Below are 24,960 nucleotides of genomic sequence, written 5' to 3' on the forward strand. Positions count from 1 at the left end.
TCTTTCCACCGAAAAACCTTTCAGGGGATCAAATGCAACAGTTTGGCACCATGTTTGAGTGAATTGCAGAACGTCAGATTTCTGCTGAAATTGTGACCTTAGGGCTTAGCGATCTTTTCAAAAAAAGTTTTTCAGACCTTGCGTGAAAATTCTTTTTCAATGATAAATACCCATCTCTTTCCACCGAAAAACCTTTCAGGGGATCGTTTGCAACAGTTTGGAACCATTTTTGAGTGAATTCCCGAACATCAGATTTTTGATGAAATTGTGACCGCGCGGCTTAGGGATTTTTTCAAAATAAAGTTGTTCAGCCCTCGAGGGCTAATTCTGTTTCGATGATAAAAACCCATCATTTTCCACCGAAAAACATTTCAGGGGATCGTTTGCAACACTTTGGCAACATTTTTGTGTGAATTCCAGAACGTCAGATTTTTGCTGAAATTTTGACCGCGCGGCTTAGGGATTTTTTCAAAAAAAAGTTGTTCAGACCTTGCGGGCTAATTCTGTTTCTATGATAAAAACCCATCTCTTTCCACCGAAAAACCTTTCAGGGGATCAAATGCATCAGTTTGGCACCGTTTTTGAGTGAATTGCAGAACGTCAGATTTTTGCCGAAATTGTGACCGCGTGGCTTAGGGATTTTTTTTAAAAAAAGTTCTTCAGACCTTGCGGGCTAATTCTGTTTCAATGATAAAAACCCATGTGTTTCCACCGAAAAACATTTCAGGGGATCGTTTGCAACAGTTTGGCACCATTTTTGAGTGAATTCCAGAACGTCAGATTTTTGCTGAAATTGTGACCGCGCGGCTTAGGGATTTTTTCAAAAAAAAGTTTTTCAGACCTTGCGTGAAAATTCTTTTTCAATGATAAAAACCCATCTCTTTGCACCAAAAAACCTTTCAGGGGATCAAATGCAACAGTTTGGCACCGTTTTTGAGTGAATTCCAGAACGTCAGATTTTTGCTGAAATTGTGACCGTGCGGTTTAGGGATTTTTTCAAAAAAAAGTTGTTCAGACCTTGCGGGCTAATTCTGTTTCAATGATAAAAACCCATCTCTTTCCACTGAAAAACCTTTCAGGGGATCGTTTGCAATAGTTTGGCACCATTTTTGAGTGAATTCCAGAACGTCAGATTTTTGCTGAAATTGTGACCGCGCGGCTTAGGGATTTTTTCAAAAAAAAGTTGTTCAGACCTTGCGGGCTAATTCTGTTTCTATGATAAAAACCCATGTGTTTCCACCGAAAAACCTTTTAGGGGATCGTTTGCAACAGTTTGGAACCATTTTTGAGCGAATTCCAGAACGTCAGATTTTTGCTGAAATTGTGACCGCGCGGCTTAGGGATTTTTTTTAAAAAAAAAGTTGTTCAGACCTTGCGGGCTAATTCTGCTTCTATGATAAAAACCCATCTCTTTCCACCGAAAAACCTTTCAGGGGATCGTTTGCAACAGTTTGGCACCGTTTTTGAGTGAATTGCCGAACGTCAGAGTTTTGCTGAAATTGTGACCGCGCTGCTTAGGGATTTTTTCAAAAAAAGTTTTTCAGACCTTGCCTGAAAATTCTTTTTCAATGATAAAAACCCATCTCTTTCCACCGAAAAACCTTTCAGGGGATCAAATGCAACAGTTTGGCACCGTTTTTGAGTGAATTCCAGAACGTCAGATTTTTGCTGAAATTGTGACCGCGCGGCTTAGGGATTTTTTTTTTTTAAAAAGTTGTTCAGACCTTGCAGTCTAATTCTGTTTCAATGATAAAAACACATCTCTTTCCATCAAAAAACCTTTCAGGGGATCGTTTGCAACCGTTTGGCACCATTTTTGAGTGAATTCCAGAATGTCAGATTTTTGCTGAAATTGTGACCGCGCGGCTTAGGGATTTTTTTAAAAAAAAGTTGTTCAGACCTTGCGGGCTAATTCTGTTTCTATGATAAAAACCCATCTCTTTCCACCGAAAAACCTTTCAGGGGATCAAATGCAACAGTTTGGCACCGTTTTTGAGTGAATTGCAGAACGTCAGATTTTTGCTGAAATTGTGACGGCGCGGCTTAGGGATTTTTTTAAAAAAAAGTTGTTCAGACCTTGCGGGCTAATTCTTTTTCTATGATAAAAACCCATGTGTTTCCACCGAAAAACCTTTTAGAGGATCGTTTGCAACAGTTTGGAACCATTTTTCAGTGAATTCCAGAACGTCAGATTTTTGCTGAAATTGTGACCGCGCGGCTTAGGGATTTTTTTTAAAAAAAAGTTGTTCAGACCTTGCGGGCTAATTCTGCTTCTATGATAAAAACCCATCTCTTTCCACGGAAAAACCTTTCAGGGAATCAAATGCAACAGTTTGGCACCGTTTTTGAGTGAATTGCCGAACGTCAGAGTTTTGCTGAAATTGTGACCGCGCTGCTTAGGGATTTTTTCAAAAAAAAGTTGTTCAGATCTTGCGGGCTAATTCTGTTTCAATGATAAAAACCCATCTCTTTCCACTGAAAAACCTTTCAGGGGATCGTTTGCAATAGTTTGGCACCATTTTTGAGTGATTTCCAGAACATCAGATTTTTGCTGAAATTGTGACCGCGCGGCTTAGGGATTTTTTCAAAAAAAAATTTTCAGACCTTGCCTGAAAATTCTTTTTCAATGATAAAAACCCATCTCTTTCCACTGAAAAACCTTTCAGGGGATCAAATGCAACAGTTTGGCACCGTTTTTGAGTGAATTCCAGAACGTCAGATTTTTGCTGAAATTGTGACCGCGCGGCTTAGGGATTTTTTTTTTTTAAAGTTGTTCAGACCTTGCGGGCTAATTCTGTTTCAATGATAAAAACACATCTCTTTCCGCCAAAAAACCTTTCAGGGGATCGTTTGCAACCGTTTGGCACCGTTTTTGAGTGAATTCCAGAATGTCAGATTTTTGCTGAAATTGTGACCGCGCGGCTTAGAGATTTTTTTTTAAAAAAAGTTGTTCAGACCTTGCGGGCTAATTCTGTTTCAATGATAAAAACCCATCTCTTTCCACCGAAAAACCTTTCAGGGGAACAAATGCAACAGTTTGGCACCGTTTTTGAGTGAATTGCAGAACGTCAGATTTTTGCCGAAATTGTGACCGCGCGGCTTAGGGATTTTTTCAAAAAAAAGTTTTTCAGACCTTGCGTGAAAATTCTTTTTCAATGATAAAAACCCATGTGTTTCCACCGAAAAACCTTTCAGGGGATCGTTTGCAACAGTTTGGCACCATTTTTGAGTGAATTCCAGAACGTCAGATTTTTGCTGAAATTGTGACCGCGCGGCTTAGGGATTTTTTCAAAAAAAAGTTGTTCAGACCTTGCGGGCTAATTCTGTTTCTATGATAAAAACCCATGTGTTTCCACCGAAAAACCTTTCAGGGGATCGTTTGCAACAGTTTGGAACCATTTTTGAGTGAATTCCAGAACGTCAGATTTTTGCTGAAATTGTGACCGCGCGGCTTAGGGATTTTTTTTAAAAAAAAGTTGTTCAGACCTTGCGGGCTAATTCTGCTTCTATGATAAAAACCCATCTCTTTCCACCGACAAACCTTTCAGGGGATCAAATGCAATAGTTTGGCACCGTTTTTGAATGAATTGCCGAACGTCATAGTTTTGCTGAAATTGTGACCGTGCGGTTTAGGGATTTTTTCAAAAAAAAGTTGTTCAGACCTTGCGGGCTAATTCTGTTTCAATGATAAAAACCCATCTCTTTCCACTGAAAAACCTTTCAGGGGATCGTTTGCAATAGTTTGGCACCATTTTTGAGTGAATTCCAGAACGTCAGATTTTTGCTGAAATTGTGACCGCGCGGCTTAGGGATTTTTTCAAAAAAAAGTTGTTCAGACCTTGCGGGCTAATTCTGTTTCTATGATAAAAACCCATGTGTTTCCACCGAAAAACCTTTTAGGGGATCGTTTGCAACAGTTTGGAACCATTTTTGAGCGAATTCCAGAACGTTAGATTTTTGCTGAAATTGTGACCGCGCGTCTTAGGGATTTTTTTTTTTAAAAAAGTTGTTCAGACCTTGCGGGCTAATTCTGCTTCTATGATAAAAACCCATCTCTTTCCACCGAAAAACCTTTCAGGGGATCGTTTGCAACAGTTTGGCACCGTTTTTGAGTGAATTGCCGAACGTCAGAGTTTTGCTGAAATTGTGACCGCGCTGCTTAGGGATTTTTTCAAAAAAAGTTTTTCAGACCTTGCCTGAAAATTCTTTTTCAATGATAAAAACCCATCTCTTTCCACCGAAAAACCTTTCAGGGGATCAAATGCAACAGTTTGGCACCGTTTTTGAGTGAATTCCAGAACGTCAGATTTTTGCTGAAATTGTGACCGCGCGGCTTAGGGATTTTTTTTTTTTTTAAAAGTTGTTCAGACCTTGCAGTCTAATTCTGTTTCAATGATAAAAACACATCTCTTTCCATCAAAAAACCTTTCAGGGGATCGTTTGCAACCGTTTGGCACCATTTTTGAGTGAATTCCAGAATGTCAGATTTTTGCTGAAATTGTGACCGCGCGGCTTAGGGATTTTTTTAAAAAAAAGTTGTTCAGACCTTGCGGGCTAATTCTGTTTCTATGATAAAAACCCATCTCTTTCCACCGAAAAACCTTTCAGGGGATCAAATGCAACAGTTTGGCACCGTTTTTGAGTGAATTGCAGAACGTCAGATTTTTGCTGAAATTGTGACGGCGCGGCTTAGGGATTTTTTTTAAAAAAAGTTGTTCAGACCTTGCGGGCTAATTCTTTTTCTATGATAAAAACCCATGTGTTTCCACCGAAAAACCTTTTAGGGGATCGTTTGCAACAGTTTGGAACCATTTTTCAGTGAATTCCAGAACGTCAGATTTTTGCTGAAATTGTGACCGCGCGGCTTAGGGATTTTTTTTTAAAAAAAGTTGTTCAGACCTTGCGGGCTAATTCTGCTTCTATGATAAAAACCCATCTCTTTCCACCGAAAAACCTTTCAGGGAATCAAATGCAACAGTTTGGCACCGTTTTTGAGTGAATTGCCGAACGTCAGAGTTTTGCTGAAATTGTGACCGCGCTGCTTAGGGATTTTTTCAAAAAAAAGTTGTTCAGATCTTGCGGGCTAATTCTGTTTCAATGATAAAAACCCATCTCTTTCCACTGAAAAACCATTCAGGGGATCGTTTGCAATAGTTTGGCACCATTTTTGAGTGATTTCCAGAACATCAGATTTTTGCTGAAATTGTGACCGCGCGGCTTAGGGATTTTTTCAAAAAAAATTTTTCAGACCTTGCCTGAAAATTCTTTTTCAATGATAAAAACCCATCTCTTTCCACTGTAAAACCTTTCAGGGGATCAAATGCAACAGTTTGGCACCGTTTTTGAGTGAATTCCAGAACGTCAGATTTTTGCTGAAATTGTGACCGCGCGGCTTAGGGATTTTTTTTTTTTAAAGTTGTTCAGACCTTGCGGGCTAATTCTGTTTCAATGATAAAAACACATCTCTTTCCGCCAAAAAACCTTTCAGGGGATCGTTTGCAACCGTTTGGCACCGTTTTTGAGTGAATTCCAGAATGTCAGATTTTTGCTGAAATTGTGACCGCGCGGCTTAGGGATTTTTTCAAAAAAAAAGTTGTTCAGACCTTGCGGGCTAATTCTGTTTCTATGATAAAAACCCATCTCTTTCCACCGAAAAACCTTTCAGGGGATCAAATGCAACAGTTTGGCACCGTTTTTGAGTGAATTGCAGAACGTCAGATTTTTGCTGAAATTGTGACCGCGCGGCTTAGAGATTTTTTTTTAAAAAAAGTTGTTCAGACCTTGCGGGCTAATTCTGTTTCAATGATAAAAACCCATCTCTTTCCACCGAAAAACCTTTCAGGGGAACAAATGCAACAGTTTGGCACCGTTTTTGAGTGAATTGCAGAACGTCAGATTTTTGCCGAAATTGTGACCGCGCGGCTTAGGGATTTTTTCAAAAAAAAGTTTTTCAGACCTTGCGTGAAAATTCTTTTTCAATGATAAAAACCCATGTGTTTCCACCGAAAAACCTTTCAGGGGATCGTTTGCAACAGTTTGGCACCATTTTTGAGTGAATTCCAGAACGTCAGATTTTTGCTGAAATTGTGACCGCGCGGCTTAGGGATTTTTTCAAAAAAAAGTTGTTCAGACCTTGCGGGCTAATTCTGTTTCTATGATAAAAACCCATGTGTTTCCACCGAAAAACCTTTCAGGGGATCGTTTGCAACAGTTTGGAACCATTTTTGAGTGAATTCCAGAACGTCAGATTTTTGCTGAAATTGTGACCGCGCGGCTTAGGGATTTTTTTTTAAAAAAAGTTGTTCAGACCTTGCGGGCTAATTCTGCTTCTATGATAAAAACCCATCTCTTTCCACCGACAAACCTTTCAGGGGATCAAATGCAATAGTTTGGCACCGTTTTTCAGTGAATTCCAGAACGTCAGATTTTTGCTGAAATTGTGACCGCGCGGCTTAGGGATTTTTTTTTAAAAAAAGTTGTTCAGACCTTGCGGGCTAATTCTGCTTCTATGATAAAAACCCATCTCTTTCCACCGAAAAACCTTTCAGGGAATCAAATGCAACAGTTTGGCACCGTTTTTGAGTGAATTGCCGAACGTCAGAGTTTTGCTGAAATTGTGACCGCGCTGCTTAGGGATTTTTTCAAAAAAAAGTTGTTCAGATCTTGCGGGCTAATTCTGTTTCAATGATAAAAACCCATCTCTTTCCAATGAAAAACCATTCAGGGGATCGTTTGCAACAGTTTGGCACCGTTTTTGAGTGAATTCCAGAACGTCAGATTTTTGCTGAAATTGTGACCGTGCGGCTTAGGGATTTTTTTAAAAAAAAAGTTGTTCAGATCTTGCGGGCTGATTCTGTTTCAATGATAAAAACCCATCTCTTTCCACTGAAAAACCTTTCAGGGGATCGTTTGCAATAGTTTGGCACCATTTTTGAGTGAATTCCAGAACGTCAGATTTTTGCTGAAATTGTGACCGCACGGCTTAGGGATTTTTTCAAAAAAAACTTTTTCAGACCTTGCGTGAAAATTCTTTTTCAATGATAAAAACCCATCTCTTTCCACCAAAAAACCTTTCAGGGGATCAAATGCAACAGTTTGGCACCGTTTTTGAGTGAATTGCCGAACGTCAGAGTTTTGCTGAAATTGTGACCGCGCTGCTTAAGGATTTTTTCAAAAAAAAGTTGTTCAGATCTTGCGGGGTAATTCTGTTTCAATGATAAAAACCCATCTCTTTCCACTGAAAAACCTTTCAGGGGATCGTTTGCAATAGTTTGGCACCATTTTTGAGTGAATTCCAGAACATCAGATTTTTGCTGAAATTGTGACCGCGCGGCTTAGGGATTTTTTCAAAAAAAGTTTTTCAGACCTTGCGTGAAAATTCTTTTTCAATGATAAAAACCCATCTCTTTCCACCAAAAAACCTTTCAGGGGATCCTTTGCAACCGTTTGGCACCGTTTTTGAGTGAATTGCAGAACGTCAGATTTTTGCTGAAATTGTGACCGCGCGGCTTAGGGATTTTTTCAAAAAAAAAGTTGTTCAGACCTTGCGGGCTAATTCTGTTTCAATGATAAAAACCCATCTCTTTCCCCGGAAAAAGCTTTCAGGGGATCGTTTGCAACAGTTTGGCACCATTTTTGAGTGAATTCCAGAACGTCAGATTTTTGCTGAAATTGTGACCGCGCGGCTTAGGGATTTTTTCAAAAATAGTTGTTCAGACCTTGCGGGCTAATTCTGCTTCTATGATAAAAACCCATCTCTTTCCACCGAAAAACCTTTCAGGGGATCAAATGCAACAGTTTGGCACCGTTTTTGAGTGAATTGCCGAACGTCAGAGTTTTGCTGAAATTGTGACCGCGCTGCTTAGGGATTTTTTCAAAAAAAAGTTGTTCAGATCTTGCGGGCTAATTCTGTTTCAATGATAAAAACCCATCTCTTTCCACTGAAAAACCTTTCAGGCGATCGTTTGCAATAGTTTGGCACCATTTTTGAGTGAATTCCAGAACGTCAGATTTTTGCTGGAATTGTGACCGCGCGGCTTAGGGATTTTTTCAAAAAAAAAGTTGTTCAGACCTTGCGGGCTAATTCTGTTTCAATGATAAAAACCCATCTCTTTCCCCCGAAAAAGCTTTCAGGGGATCGTTTGCAACAGTTTGGCACCATTTTTGAGTGAATTCCAGAACGTCAGATTTTTGCTGAAATTGTGACCGCGCGGCTTAGGGATTTTTTCAAAAAAAAGTTTTTCAGACCTTGCGTGAAAATTCTTTTTCAATGATTAAAACCCATCTCTTTCCACCAAAAAACCTTTCAGGGGATCGTTTGCAACAGTTTGGAACCATTTTTGAGTGAATTCCAGAACGTCAGATTTTTGCTGAAATTGTGACCGCGCGGCTTAGGGATTTTTTTTAAAAAAAGTTGTTCAGACCTTGCGGGCTAATTCTGCTTCTATGATAAAAACCCATCTCTTTCCACCGAAAAACCTTTCAGGGGATCAAATGCAACAGTTTGGCACCGTTTTTGAGTGAATTGCCGAACGTCAGAGTTTTGCTGAAATTGTGACCGCGCTGCTTAGGGATTTTTTCAAAAAAAAGTTGTTCAGATCTTGCGGGCTAATTCTGTTTCAATGATAAAAACCCATCTCTTTCCACTGAAAAACCTTTCAGGCGATCGTTTGCAATAGTTTGGCACCATTTTTGAGTGAATTCCAGAACGTCAGATTTTTGCTGGAATTGTGACCGCGCGGCTTAGGGATTTTTTCAAAAAAAAAGTTGTTCAGACCTTGCGGGCTAATTCTGTTTCAATGATAAAAACCCATCTCTTTCCCCCGAAAAAGCTTTCAGGGGATCGTTTGCAACAGTTTGGCACCATTTTTGAGTGAATTCCAGAACGTCAGATTTTTGCTGAAATTGTGACCGCGCGGCTTAGGGATTTTTTCAAAAAAAAGTTTTTCAGACCTTGCGTGAAAATTCTTTTTCAATGATTAAAACCCATCTCTTTCCACCAAAAAACCTTTCAGGGGATCGTTTGCAACAGTTTGGAACCATTTTTGAGTGAATTCCAGAACGTCAGATTTTTGCTGAAATTGTGACCGCGCGGCTTAGGGATTTTTTTTAAAAAAAGTTGTTCAGACCTTGCGGGCTAATTCTGCTTCTATGATAAAAACCCATCTCTTTCCACCGAAAAACCTTTCAGGGGATCAAATGCAACAGTTTGGCACCGTTTTTGAGTGAATTGCCGAACGTCAGAGTTTTGCTGAAATTGTGACCGCGCTGCTTAGGGATTTTTTCAAAAAAAAGTTGTTCAGATCTTGCGGGCTAATTCTGTTTCAATGATAAAAACCCATCTCTTTCCACCGAAAAACCTTTCAGGGAATCAAATGCAACAGTTTGGCACCGTTTTTGAGTGAATTGCCGAACGTCAGAGTTTTGCTGAAATTGTGATCGCGCTGCTTAGGGATTTTTTCAAAAAAAAGTTGTTCAGACCTTGCGGGCTAATTCTGTTTCAATGATAAAAACCCATCTCTTTCCACTGAAAAACCTTTCAGGGGATCGTTTGCAATAGTTTGGCACCATTTTTGAGTGATTTCCAGAACATCAGATTTTTGCTGAAATTGTGACCGCGCGGCTTAGGGATTTTTTCAAAAAAAGTTTTTCAGACCTTGCCTGAAAATTCTTTTTCAATGATAAAAACCCATCTCTTTCCACTGAAAAACCTTTCAGGGGATCAAATGCAACAGTTTGGCACCGTTTTTGAGTGAATTGCAGAACGTCAGATTTTTGCTGAAATTGTGACCGCGCGGCTTAGGGATTTTTTCAAAAAAAAAGTTGTTCAGACCTTGCGGGCTAATTCTGTTTCAATGATAAAAACCCATCTCTTTCCCCGGAAAAAGCTTTCAGGGGATCGTTTGCAACAGTTTGGCACCATTTTTGAGTGAATTCCAGAACGTCAGATTTTTGCTGAAATTGTGACCGCGCGGCTTAGGGATTTTTTCAAAAAAAGTTTTTCAGACCTTGCGGGCTAATTCTGCTTCTATGATAAAAACCCATCTCTTTCCACCGAAAAACCTTTCAGGGGATCAAATGCAACAGTTTGGCACCGTTTTTGAGTGAATTGCCGAACGTCAGAGTTTTGCTGAAATTGTGACCGCGCTGCTTAGGGATTTTTTCAAAAAAAAAGTTGTTCAGACCTTGCGGGCTGATTCTGTTTCAATGATAAAAACCCATCTCTTTCCACTGAAAAACCTTTCAGGGCATCGTTTGCAATAGTTTGGCACCATTTTTGAGTGAATTCCAGAACGTCAGATTTTTGCTGAAATTGTGACCGCACGGCTTAGGGATTTTTTCAAAAAAAACTTTTTCAGACCTTGCGTGAAAATTCTTTTTCAATGATAAAAACCCATCTCTTTCCACCAAAAAACCTTTCAGGGGATCAAATGCAACAGTTTGGCACCGTTTTTGAGTGAATTGCCGAACGTCAGAGTTTTGCTGAAATTGTGACCGCGCTGCTTAAGGATTTTTTCAAAAAAAAATTGGTCAGATCTTGCGGGGTAATTCTGTTTCAATGATAAAAACCCATCTCTTTCCACTGAAAAACCTTTCAGGGGATCGTTTGCAATAGTTTGGCACCATTTTTGAGTGAATTCCAGAACATCAGATTTTTGCTGAAATTGTGACCGCGCGGCTTAGGGATTTTTTCAAAAAAAGTTTTTCAGACCTTGCGTGAAAATTCTTTTTCAATGATAAAAACCCATCTCTTTCCACCAAAAAACCTTTCAGGGGATCCTTTGCAACCGTTTGGCACCGTTTTTGAGTGAATTGCAGAACGTCAGATTTTTGCTGAAATTGTGACCGCGCGGCTTAGGGATTTTTTCAAAAAAAAAGTTGTTCAGACCTTGCGGGCTAATTCTGTTTCAATGATAAAAACCCATCTCTTTCCCCCGAAAAAGCTTTCAGGGGATCGTTTGCAACAGTTTGGCACCATTTTTGAGTGAATTCCAGAACGTCAGATTTTTGCTGAAATTGTGACCGCGCGGCTTAGGGATTTTTTCAAAAAAAGTTTTTCAGACCTTGCGGGCTAATTCTGCTTCTATGATAAAAACCCATCTCTTTCCACCGAAAAACCTTTCAGGGGATCAAATGCAACAGTTTGGCACCGTTTTTGAGTGAATTGCCGAACGTCAGAGTTTTGCTGAAATTGTGACCGCGCTGCTTTGGGATTTTTTCAAAAAAAAGTTGTTCAGATCTTGCGGGCTAATTCTGTTTCAATGATAAAAACCCATCTCTTTCCACTGAAAAACCTTTCAGGCGATCGTTTGCAATAGTTTGGCACCATTTTTGAGTGAATTCCAGAACGTCAGATTTTTGCTGGAATTGTGACCGCGCGGCTTAGGGATTTTTTCAAAAAAAAAGTTGTTCAGACCTTGCGGGCTAATTCTGTTTCAATGATAAAAACCCATCTCTTTCCCCCGAAAAAGCTTTCAGGGGATCGTTTGCAACAGTTTGGCACCATTTTTGAGTGAATTCCAGAACGTCAGATTTTTGCTGAAATTGTGACCGCGCGGCTTAGGGATTTTTTCAAAAAAAAGTTTTTCAGACCTTGCGTGAAAATTCTTTTTCAATGATTAAAACCCATCTCTTTCCACCAAAAAACCTTTCAGGGGATCGTTTGCAACAGTTTGGAACCATTTTTGAGTGAATTCCAGAACGTCAGATTTTTGCTGAAATTGTGACCGCGTGGCTTAGGGATTTTTTTTAAAAAAAGTTGTTCAGACCTTGCGGGCTAATTCTGCTTCTATGATAAAAACCCATCTCTTTCCACCGAAAAACCTTTCAGGGGATCAAATGCAACAGTTTGGCACCGTTTTTGAGTGAATTGCCGAACGTCAGAGTTTTGCTGAAATTGTGACCGCGCTGCTTAGGGATTTTTTCAAAAAAAAGTTGTTCAGATCTTGCGGGCTAATTCTGTTTCAATGATAAAAACCCATCTCTTTCCACTGAAAAACCTTTCAGGCGATCGTTTGCAATAGTTTGGCACCATTTTTGAGTGAATTCCAGAACGTCAGATTTTTGCTGGAATTGTGACCGCGCGGCTTAGGGATTTTTTCAAAAAAAAAGTTGTTCAGACCTTGCGGGCTAATTCTGTTTCAATGATAAAAACCCATCTCTTTCCCCCGAAAAAGCTTTCAGGGGATCGTTTGCAACAGTTTGGCAACATTTTTGAGTGAATTCCAGAACGTCAGATTTTTGCTGAAATTGTGACCGCGCGGCTTAGGGATTTTTTTTTAAAAAAGTTGTTCAGACCTTGCGGGCTAATTCTGCTTCTATGATAAAAACCCATCTCTTTCCACCGAAAAACCTTTCAGGGGATCAAATGCAACAGTTTGGCACCGTTTTTGAGTGAATTGCCGAACGTCAGAGTTTTGCTGAAATTGTGACCGCGCTGCTTAGGGATTTTTTCAAAAAAAAGTTGTTCAGATCTTGCGGGCTAATTCTGTTTCAATGATAAAAACCCATCTCTTTCCACTGAAAAACCTTTCAGGCGATCGTTTGCAATAGTTTGGCACCATTTTTGAGTGAATTCCAGAACATCAGATTTTTGATGAAATTGTGACCGCGCGGCTTAGGGATTTTTTCAAAAAAAGTTTTTCAGACCTTGCCTGAAAATTCTTTTTCAATGATAAAAACCCATCTCTTTCCACCAAAAAACCTTTCAGGGGATCAAATGCAACAGTTTGGCACCGTTTTTGAGTGAATTCCAGAACGTCAGATTTTTGCTGAAATTGTGACCGTGCGGCTTAGGGATTTTTTTTTAAAAAAAGTTGTTCAGATCTTGCGGGCTGATTCTGTTTCAATGATAAAAACCCATCTCTTTCCACTGAAAAACCTTTCAGGGGATCGTTTGCAATAGTTTGGCACCATTTTTGAGTGAATTCCAGAACGTCAGATTTTTGCTGAAATTGTGACCGCACGGCTTAGGGATTTTTTCAAAAAAAACTTTTTCAGACCTTGCGTGAAAATTCTTTTTCAATGATAAAAACCCATCTCTTTCCACCAAAAAACCTTTCAGGGGATCAAATGCAACAGTTTGGCACCGTTTTTGAGTGAATTGCCGAACGTCAGAGTTTTGCTGAAATTGTGACCGCGCTGCTTAAGGATTTTTTCAAAAAAAAGTTGTTCAGATCTTGCGGGGTAATTCTGTTTCAATGATAAAAACCCATCTCTTTCCACTGAAAAACCTTTCAGGGGATCGTTTGCAATAGTTTGGCACCATTTTTGAGTGAATTCCAGAACATCAGATTTTTGCTGAAATTGTGACCGCGCGGCTTAGGGATTTTTTCAAAAAAAGTTTTTCAGACCTTGCGTGAAAATTCTTTTTCAATGATAAAAACCCATCTCTTTCCACCAAAAAACCTTTCAGGGGATCCTTTGCAACCGTTTGGCACCGTTTTTGAGTGAATTGCAGAACGTCAGATTTTTGCTGAAATTGTGACCGCGCGGCTTAGGGATTTTTTCAAAAAAAAAGTTGTTCAGACCTTGCGGGCTAATTCTGTTTCAATGATAAAAACCCATCTCTTTCCCCCGAAAAAGCTTTCAGGGGATCGTTTGCAACAGTTTGGCACCATTTTTGAGTGAATTCCAGAACGTCAGATTTTTGCTGAAATTGTGACCGCGCGGCTTAGGGATTTTTTCAAAAAAAGTTTTTCAGACCTTGCGGGCTAATTCTGCTTCTATGATAAAAACCCATCTCTTTCCACCGAAAAACCTTTCAGGGGATCAAATGCAACAGTTTGGCACCGTTTTTGAGTGAATTGCCGAACGTCAGAGTTTTGCTGAAATTGTGACCGCGCTGCTTAGGGATTTTTTCAAAAAAAAGTTGTTCAGATCTTGCGGGCTAATTCTGTTTCAATGATAAAAACCCATCTCTTTCCACTGAAAAACCTTTCAGGCGATCGTTTGCAATAGTTTGGCACCATTTTTGAGTGAATTCCAGAACGTCAGATTTTTGCTGGAATTGTGACCGCGCGGCTTAGGGATTTTTTCAAAAAAAAAGTTGTTCAGACCTTGCGGGCTAATTCTGTTTCAATGATAAAAACCCATCTCTTTCCCCCGAAAAAGCTTTCAGGGGATCGTTTGCAACAGTTTGGCACCATTTTTGAGTGAATTCCAGAACGTCAGATTTTTGCTGAAATTGTGACCGCGCGGCTTAGGGATTTTTTCAAAAAAAAGTTTTTCAGACCTTGCGTGAAAATTCTTTTTCAATGATTAAAACCCATCTCTTTCCACCAAAAAACCTTTCAGGGGATCGTTTGCAACAGTTTGGAACCATTTTTGAGTGAATTCCAGAACGTCAGATTTTTGCTGAAATTGTGACCGCGCGGCTTAGGGATTTTTTTTAAAAAAAGTTGTTCAGACCTTGCGGGCTAATTCTGCTTCTATGATAAAAACCCATCTCTTTCCACCGAAAAACCTTTCAGGGGATCAAATGCAACAGTTTGGCACCGTTTTTGAGTGAATTGCCGAACGTCAGAGTTTTGCTGAAATTGTGACCGCGCTGCTTAGGGATTTTTTCAAAAAAAAGTTGTTCAGATCTTGCGGGCTAATTCTGTTTCAATGATAAAAACCCATCTCTTTCCACCGAAAAACCTTTCAGGGAATCAAATGCAACAGTTTGGCACCGTTTTTGAGTGAATTGCCGAACGTCAGAGTTTTGCTGAAATTGTGATCGCGCTGCTTAGGGATTTTTTCAAAAAAAAGTTGTTCAGACCTTGCGGGCTAATTCTGTTTCAATGATAAAAACCCATCTCTTTCCACTGAAAAACCTTTCAGGGGATCGTTTGCAATAGTTTGGCACCATTTTTGAGTGATTTCCAGAACATCAGATTTTTGCTGAAATTGTGACCGCGCGGCTTAGGGATTTTTTCAAAAAAAGTTTTTCAGACCTTGCCTGAAAATTCTTTTTCAATGATAAAAACCCATCTCTTTCCACTGAAAAACCTTTCAGGGGATCAAATGCAACAGTTTGGCACCGTTTTTGAGTGAATTCCAGAACGTCAGATTTTTGCTGAAATTGTGACCGCGCGGCTTAGGGATTTTTTTTTTTAAAGTTGTTCAGACCTTGCGGGCTAATTCTGTTTCAATGATAAAAACACATCTCTTTCCACCAAAAAACCTTTCAGGGGATCGTTTGCAACCGTTTGGCACCGTTTTTGAGTGAATTCCAGAATGTCAGATTTTTGCTGAAATTGTGACCGCGCGGCTTAGGGATTTTTTCAAAAAAAAAGTTGTTCAGACCTTGCGGGCTAATTCTGTTTCTATGATAAAAACCCATCTCTTTCCACCGAAAAACCTTTCAGGGGATCAAATGTAACAGTTTGGCACCGTTTTTGAGTGAATTGCAGAACGTCAGATTTTTGCTGAAATTGTGACCGCGCGGCTTAGAGATTTTTTTTAAAAAAAGTTGTTCAGACCTTGCGGGCTAATTCTGTTTCAATGATAAAAACCCATCTCTTTCCACCGAAAAACCTTTCAGGGGAACAAATGCAACAGTTTGGCACCATTTTTGAGTGAATTGCAGAACGTCAGATTTTTGCCGAAATTGTGACCGCGCGGCTTAGGGATTTTTTCAAAAAAAAGTTTTTCAGACCTTGCGTGAAAATTCTTTTTCAATGATAAAAACCCATGTGTTTCCACCGAAAAACATTTCAGGGGATCGTTTGCAACAGTTTGGCACCATTTTTGAGTGAATTCCAGAACGTCAGATTTTTGCTGAAATTGTGACCGCGCGGCTTAGGGATTTTTTCAAAAAAAAGTTTTTCAGACCTTGCGTGAAAATTCTTTTTCAATGATAAAAACCCATCTCTTTCCACCAAAAAACCTTTCAGGGGATCAAATGCAACAGTTTGGCACCGTTTTTGAGTGAATTCCAGAACGTCAGATTTTTGCTGAAATTGTGACCGTGCGGTTTAGGGATTTTTTCAAAAAAAAGTTGTTCAGACCTTGCGGGCTAATTCTGTTTCAATGATAAAAACCCATCTCTTTCCACTGAAAAACCTTTCAGGGGATCGTTTGCAATAGTTTGGCACCATTTTTGAGTGAATTCCAGAACGTCAGATTTTTGCTGAAATTGTGACCGCGCGGCTTAGGGATTTTTTCAAAAAAAAGTTGTTCAGACCTTGCGGGCTAATTCTGTTTCTATGATAAAAACCCATGTGTTTCCACCGAAAAACCTTTCAGGGGATCGTTTGCAACCGTTTGGCACCATTTTTGAGTGAATTCCAGAACGTCAGATTTTTGCTGAAATTGTGACCGCGCGGCTTAGGGATTTTTTCAAAAAAAAGTTGTTCAGACCTTGCGGGCTAATTCTGTTTCTATGATAAAAACCCATCTCTTTCCACCGAAAAACCTTTCAGGGGATCAAATGCAACAGTTTGGCACCGTTTTTGAGTGAATTGCAGAACGTCAGATTTTTGCCGAAATTGTGACCGCGCGGCTTAGGGATTTTTTCAAAAAAAAGTTTCTCAGACCTTGCGTGAAAATTCTTTTTCAATGATAAAAACCCATCTCTTTCCATCGAAAAACCTTTCAGGGGATCGTTTGCAACAGTTTGGCACCATTTTTGAGTGAATTCCAGAACGTCAGATTTTTGCTGAAATTGTGACGGCGCGGCTTAGGGATTTTTTCAAAAAAAAGTTGTTCAGACCTTGCGGGCTAATTCTGTTTCTATGATAAAAACCCATGTGTTTCCACCGAAAAACCTTTCAGGGGATCGTTTGCAACAGTTTGGAACCATTTTTGAGTGAATTCCAGAACGTCAGAGTTTTGCTGAAATTGTGACCGCGCGGCTTAGGGATTTTTTTAAAAAAAAAGTTGTTCAGACCTTGCGGGCTAATTCTGCTTCTATGATAAAAACCCATCTCTTTCCACTGAAAAACCTTTCAGGGAATCAAATGCAACAGTTTGGCACCGTTTTTGAGTGAATTGCCGAACGTCAGAGTTTTGCTGAAATTGTGACCGCGCTGCTTAGGGATTTTTTCAAAAAAAAGTTGTTCAGATCTTGCGGGCTAATTCTGTTTCAATGATAAAAACCCATCTCTTTCCACTGAAAAACCTTTCAGGGGATCGTTTGCAATAGTTTGGCACCATTTTTGAGTGATTTCCAGAACATCAGATTTTTGCTGAAATTGTGACCGCGCGGCTTAGGGATTTTTTCAAAAAAAGTTTTTCAGACCTTGCCTGAAAATTCTTTTTCAATGATAAAAACCCATCTCTTTCCACTGAAAAACCTTTCAGGGGATCAAATGCAACAGTTTGGCACCGTTTTTGAGTGAATTCCAGAACGTCAGATTTTTGCTGAAATTGTGACCGCGCGGCTTAGGGATTTTTTTTTTTAAAAGTTGTTCAGACCTTGCGGGCTAATTCTGTTTCAATGATAAAAACACATCTCTTTCCACCAAAAAACCTTTCAGGGGATCGTTTGCAACCGTTTGGCACCGTTTTTGAGTGAATTCCAGAATGTCAGATTTTTGCTGAAATTGTGACCGCGCGGCTTAGGGATTTTTTCAAAAAAAAAGTTGTTCAGACCTTGCGGGCTAATTCTGTTTCTATGATAAAAACCGATCTCTTTCCACCGAAAAACCTTTCAGGGGATCGTTTGCAATAGTTTGGCACCGTTTTTGAGTGAATTGCAGAACGTCAGATTTTTGCTGAAATTGTGACCGCGCGGCTTAGAGATTTTTTTTAAAAAAAGTTGTTCAGACCTTGCGGGCTAATTCTGCTTCTATGATAAAAACCCATCTCTTTCCACCGAAAAACCTTTCAGGGGATCAAATGCAACAGTTTGGCACCGTTTTTGAGTGAATTGCCGAACGTCAGAGTTTTGCTGAAATTGTGACCGCGCTGCTTAGGGATTTTTTCAAAAAAAAGTTGTTCAGATCTTGCGGGCTAATTCTGTTTCAATGATAAAAACCCATCTCTTTCCACCGAAAAACCTTTCAGGGAATCAAATGCAACAGTTTGGCACCGTTTTTGAGTGAATTGCCGAACGTCAGAGTTTTGCTGAAATTGTGATCGCGCTGCTTAGGGATTTTTTCAAAAAAAAGTTGTTCAGACCTTGCGGGCTAATTCTGTTTCAATGATAAAAACCCATCTCTTTCCACTGAAAAACCTTTCAGGGGATCGTTTGCAATAGTTTGGCACCATTTTTGAGTGATTTCCAGAACATCAGATTTTTGCTGAAATTGTGACCGCGCGGCTTAGGGATTTTTTCAAAAAAAGTTTTTCAGACCTTGCCTGAAAATTCTTTTTCAATGATAAAAACCCATCTCTTTCCACTGAAAAACCTTTCAGGGGATCAAATGCAACAGTTTGGCACCGTTTTTGAGTGAATTCCAGAACGTCAGATTTTTGCTGAAATTGTGACCGCGCGGCTTAGGGATTTTTTTTTTTTAAAGTTGTTCAGACCTTGCGGGCTAATTCTGTTTCAATGATAAAAACACATCTCTTTCCACCAAAAAACCTTTCAGGGGATCGTTTGCAACCGTTTGGCACCGTTTTTGAGTGAATTCCAGAATGTCAGATTTTTGCTGAAATTGTGACCGCGCGGCTTAGGGATTTTTTCAAAAAAAAAGTTGTTCAGACCTTGCGGGCTAATTCTGTTTCTATGATAAAAACCCATCTCTTTCCACCGAAAAACCTTTCAGGGGATCAAATGTAACAGTTTGGCACCGTTTTTGAGTGAATTGCAGAACGTCAGATTTTTGCTGAAATTGTGACCGCGCGGCTTAGAGATTTTTTTTAAAAAAAGTTGTTCAGACCTTGCGGGCTAATTCTGTTTCAATGATAAAAACCCATCTCTTTCCACCGAAAAACCTTTCAGGGGAACAAATGCAACAGTTTGGCACCATTTTTGAGTGAATTGCAGAACGTCAGATTTTTGCCGAAATTGTGACCGCGCGGCTTAGGGATTTTTTCAAAAAAAAGTTTTTCAGACCTTGCGTGAAAATTCTTTTTCAATGATAAAAACCCATGTGTTTCCACCGAAAAACATTTCAGGGGATCGTTTGCAACAGTTTGGCACCATTTTTGAGTGAATTCCAGAACGTCAGATTTTTGCTGAAATTGTGACCGCGCGGCTTAGGGATTTTTTCAAAAAAAAGTTTTTCAGACCTTGCGTGAAAATTCTTTTTCAATGATAAAAACCCATCTCTTTCCACCAAAAAACCTTTCAGGGGATCAAATGCAACAGTTTGGCACCGTTTTTGAGTGAATTCCAGAACGTCAGATTTTTGCTGAAATTGTGACCGTGCGGTTTAGGGATTTTTACAAAAAAAGGTTGTTCAGACCTTGCGGGCTAATTCTGTTTCAATGATAAAAACCCATCTCTTTCCACTGAAAAACCTTTCAGGGGATCGTTTGCAATAGTTTGGCACCGTTTTTGAGTGAATTCCAGAACGTCAGATTTTTGCTGAAATTGTGACCGCGCGGCTTAGGGATTTTTTCAAAAAAAAGTTGTTCAGACCTTGCGGGCTAATTCTGTTTCTATGATAAAAACCCATGTGTTTCCACCGAAAAACCTTTCAGGGGATCGTTTGCAACCGTTTGGCACCATTTTTGAGTGAATTCCAGAACGTCAGATTTTTGCTGAAATTGTGACCGCGCGGCTTAGGGATTTTTTCAAAAAAAAGTTGTTCAGACCTTGCGGGCTAATTCTGTTTCTATGATAAAAACCCATCTCTTTCCACCGAAAAACCTTTCAGGGGATCAAATGCAACAGTTTGGCACCGTTTTTGAGTGAATTGCAGAACGTCAGATTTTTGCCGAAATTGTGACCGCGCGGCTTAGGGATTTTTTCAAAAAAAAGTTTCTCAGACCTTGCGTGAAAATTCTTTTTCAATGATAAAAACCCATCTCTTTCCATCGAAAAACCTTTCAGGGGATCGTTTGCAACAGTTTGGCACCATTTTTGAGTGAATTCCAGAACGTCAGATTTTTGCTGAAATTGTGACGGCGCGGCTTAGGGATTTTTTCAAAAAAAAGTTGTTCAGACCTTGCGGGCTAATTCTGTTTCTATGATAAAAACCCATGTGTTTCCACCGAAAAACCTTTCAGGGGATCGTTTGCAACAGTTTGGAACCATTTTTGAGTGAATTCCAGAACGTCAGAGTTTTGCTGAAATTGTGACCGCGCGGCTTAGGGATTTTTTTTAAAAAAAAAGTTGTTCAGACCTTGCGGGCTAATTCTGCTTCTATGATAAAAACCCATCTCTTTCCACTGAAAAACCTTTCAGGGAATCAAATGCAACAGTTTGGCACCGTTTTTGAGTGAATTGCCGAACGTCAGAGTTTTGCTGAAATTGTGACCGCGCTGCTTAGGGATTTTTTCAAAAAAAAGTTGTTCAGATCTTGCGGGCTAATTCTGTTTCAATGATAAAAACCCATCTCTTTCCACTGAAAACCTTTCAGGGGATCGTTTGCAATAGTTTGGCACCATTTTTGAGTGATTTCCAGAACATCAGATTTTTGCTGAAATTGTGACCGCGCGGCTTAGGGATTTTTTCAAAAAAAGTTTTTCAGACCTTGCCTGAAAATTCTTTTTCAATGATAAAAACCCATCTCTTTCCACTGAAAAACCTTTCAGGGGATCAAATGCAACAGTTTGGCACCGTTTTTGAGTGAATTCCAGAACGTCAGATTTTTGCTGAAATTGTGACCGCGCGGCTTAGGGATTTTTTTTTTTAAAAGTTGTTCAGACCTTGCGGGCTAATTCTGTTTCTATGATAAAAACCCATGTGTTTCCACCGAAAAACCTTTCAGGGGATCGTTTGCAACCGTTTGGCACCATTTTTGAGTGAATTCCAGAACGTCAGATTTTTGCTGAAATTGTGACCGCGCGGCTTAGGGATTTTTTCAAAAAAAAGTTGTTCAGACCTTGCGGGCTAATACTGTTTCTATGATAAAAACCCATCTCTTTCCACCGAAAAACCTTTCAGGGGATCAAATGCAACAGTTTGGCACCGTTTTTGAGTGAATTGCAGAACGTCAGATTTTTGCCGAAATTGTGACCGCGCGGCTTAGGGATTTTTTCAAAAAAAAGTTTCTCAGACCTTGCGTGAAAATTCTTTTTCAATGATAAAAACCCATCTCTTTCCATCGAAAAACCTTTCAGGGGATCGTTTGCAACAGTTTGGCACCATTTTTGAGTGAATTCCAGAACGTCAGATTTTTGCTGAAATTGTGACGGCGCGGCTTAGGGATTTTTTCAAAAAAAAGTTGTTCAGACCTTGCGGGCTAATTCTGTTTCTATGATAAAAACCCATGTGTTTCCACCGAAAAACCTTTCAGGGGATCGTTTGCAACAGTTTGGAACCATTTTTGAGTGAATTCCAGAACGTCAGAGTTTTGCTGAAATTGTGACCGCGCGGCTTAGGGATTTTTTTTTAAAAAAAGTTGTTCAGACCTTGCGGGCTAATTCTGCTTCTATGATAAAAACCCATCTCTTTCCACTGAAAAACCTTTCAGGGAATCAAATGCAACAGTTTGGCACCGTTTTTGAGTGAATTGCCGAACGTCAGAGTTTTGCTGAAATTGTGACCGCGCTGCTTAGGGATTTTTTCAAAAAAAAGTTGTTCAGATCTTGCGGGCTAATTCTGTTTCAATGATAAAAACCCATCTCTTTCCACTGAAAAACCTTTCAGGGGATCGTTTGCAATAGTTTGGCACCATTTTTGAGTGATTTCCAGAACATCAGATTTTTGCTGAAATTGTGACCGCGCGGCTTAGGGATTTTTTCAAAAAAAGTTTTTCAGACCTTGCCTGAAAATTCTTTTTCAATGATAAAAACCCATCTCTTTCCACTGAAAAACCTTTCAGGGGATCAAATGCAACAGTTTGGCACCGTTTTTGAGTGAATTCCAGAACGTCAGATTTTTGCTGAAATTGTGACCGCGCGGCTTAGGGATTTTTTTTTTTAAAAGTTGTTCAGACCTTGCGGGCTAATTCTGTTTCAATGATAAAAACACATCTCTTTCCACCAAAAAACCTTTCAGGGGATCGTTTGCAACCGTTTGGCACCGTTTTTGAGTGAATTCCAGAATGTCAGATTTTTGCTGAAATTGTGACCGCGCGGCTTAGGGATTTTTTCAAAAAAAAAGTTGTTCAGACCTTGCGGGCTAATTCTGTTTCTATGATAAAAACCGATCTCTTTCCACCGAAAAACCTTTCAGGGGATCGTTTGCAATAGTTTGGCACCGTTTTTGAGTGAATTGCAGAACGTCAGATTTTTGCTGAAATTGTGACCGCGCGGCTTAGAGATTTTTTTTTAAAAAAGTTGTTCAGACCTTGCGGGCTAATTCTGTTTCAATGATAAAAACCCATCTCTTTCCACCGAAAAACCTTTCAGGGGAACAAATGCAACAGTTTGGCACCGTTTTTGAGTGAATTGCAGAACGTCAGATTTTTGCTGAAATTGTGACCGTGCGGTTTAGGGATTTTTTCAAAAAAAAGTTGTTCAGACCTTGCGGGCTAATTCTGTTTCAATGATAAAAACCCATCTCTTTCCACTGAAAAACCTTTCAGGGGATCGTTTGCAATAGTTTGGCACCGTTTTTGAGTGAATTCCAGAACGTCAGATTTTTGCTGAAATTGTGACCGCGCGGCTTAGGGATTTTTTCAAAAAAAAGTTGTTCAGACCTTGCGGGCTAATTCTGTTTCTATGATAAAAACCCATGTGTTTCCACCGAAAAACCTTTCAGGGGATCGTTTGCAACCGTTTGGCACCATTTTTGAGTGAATTCCAGAACGTCAGATTTTTGCTGAAATTGTGACCGCGCGGCTTAGGGATTTTTTCAAAAAAAAGTTGTTCAGACCTTGCGGGCTAATTCTGTTTCTATGATAAAAACCCATCTCTTTCCACCGAAAAACCTTTCAGGGGATCAAATGCAACAGTTTGGCACCGTTTTTGAGTGAATTGCAGAACGTCAGATTTTTGCCGAAATTGTGACCGCGCGGCTTAGGGATTTTTTCAAAAAAAAGTTTCTCAGACCTTGCGTGAAAATTCTTTTTCAATGATAAAAACCCATCTCTTTCCATCGAAAAACCTTTCAGGGGATCGTTTGCAACAGTTTGGCACCATTTTTGAGTGAATTCCAGAACGTCAGATTTTTGCTGAAATTGTGACGGCGCGGCTTAGGGATTTTTTCAAAAAAAAGTTGTTCAGACCTTGCGGGCTAATTCTGTTTCTATGATAAAAACCCATGTGTTTCCACCGAAAAACCTTTCAGGGGATCGTTTGCAACAGTTTGGAACCATTTTTGAGTGAATTCCAGAACGTCAGAGTTTTGCTGAAATTGTGACCGCGCGGCTTAGGGATTTTTTTAAAAAAAAAGTTGTTCAGACCTTGCGGGCTAATTCTGCTTCTATGATAAAAACCCATCTCTTTCCACTGAAAAACCTTTCAGGGAATCAAATGCAACAGTTTGGCACCGTTTTTGAGTGAATTGCCGAACGTCAGAGTTTTGCTGAAATTGTGACCGCGCTGCTTAGGGATTTTTTCAAAAAAAAGTTGTTCAGATCTTGCGGGCTAATTCTGTTTCAATGATAAAAACCCATCTCTTTCCACTGAAAAACCTTTCAGGGGATCGTTTGCAATAGTTTGGCACCATTTTTGAGTGATTTCCAGAACATCAGATTTTTGCTGAAATTGTGACCGCGCGGCTTAGGGATTTTTTCAAAAAAAGTTTTTCAGACCTTGCCTGAAAATTCTTTTTCAATGATAAAAACCCATCTCTTTCCACTGAAAAACCTTTCAGGGGATCAAATGCAACAGTTTGGCACCGTTTTTGAGTGAATTGCCGAACGTCAGAGTTTTGCTGAAATTGTGACCGCGCGGCTTAGGGATTTTTTTTTTTAAAGTTGTTCAGACCTTGCGGGCTAATTCTGTTTCAATGATAAAAACACATCTCTTTCCACCAAAAAACCTTTCAGGGGATCGTTTGCAACCGTTTGGCACCGTTTTTGAGTGAATTCCAGAATGTCAGATTTTTGCTGAAATTGTGACCGCGCGGCTTAGGGATTTTTTCAAAAAAAGTTTTTCAGACCTTGCGGGCTAATTCTGCTTCTATGATAAAAACCCATCTCTTTCCACCGAAAAACCTTTCAGGGGATCAAATGCAACAGTTTGGCACCGTTTTTGAGTGAATTGCCGAACGTCAGAGTTTTGCTGAAATTGTGACCGCGCTGCTTAGGGATTTTTTCAAAAAAAAGTTGTTCAGATCTTGCGGGCTAATTCTGTTTCAATGATAAAAACCCATCTCTTTCCACTGAAAAACCTTTCAGGCGATCGTTTGCAATAGTTTGGCACCATTTTTGAGTGAATTCCAGAACGTCAGATTTTTGCTGGAATTGTGACCGCGCGGCTTAGGGGTTTTTTCAAAAAAAAAGTTGTTCAGACCTTGCGGGCTAATTCTGTTTCAATGATAAAAACCCATCTCTTTCCCCCGAAAAAGCTTTCAGGGGATCGTTTGCAACAGTTTGGCACCATTTTTGAGTGAATTCCAGAACGTCAGATTTTTGCTGAAATTGTGACCGCGCGGCTTAGGGATTTTTTCAAAAAAAAGTTTTTCAGACCTTGCGTGAAAATTCTTTTTAAATGATTAAAACCCATCTCTTTCCACCAAAAAACCTTTCAGGGGATCGTTTGCAACAGTTTGGAACCATTTTTGAGTGAATTCCAGAACGTCAGATTTTTGCTGAAATTGTGACCGCGCGGCTTAGGGATTTTTTTAAAAAAAAGTTGTTCAGACCTTGCGGGCTAATTCTGCTTCTATGATAAAAACCCATCTCTTTCCACCGAAAAACCTTTCAGGGGATCAAATGCAACAGTTTGGCACCGTTTTTGAGTGAATTGCCGAACGTCAGAGTTTTGCTGAAATTGTGACCGCGCTGCTTAGGGATTTTTTCAAAAAAAAGT

Source organism: Podarcis vaucheri, assembly GCF_965113315.1.
Source record: "Podarcis vaucheri genome assembly, chromosome: 6".
NCBI classification, from domain to species: Eukaryota; Metazoa; Chordata; class Lepidosauria; order Squamata; family Lacertidae; genus Podarcis; species Podarcis vaucheri.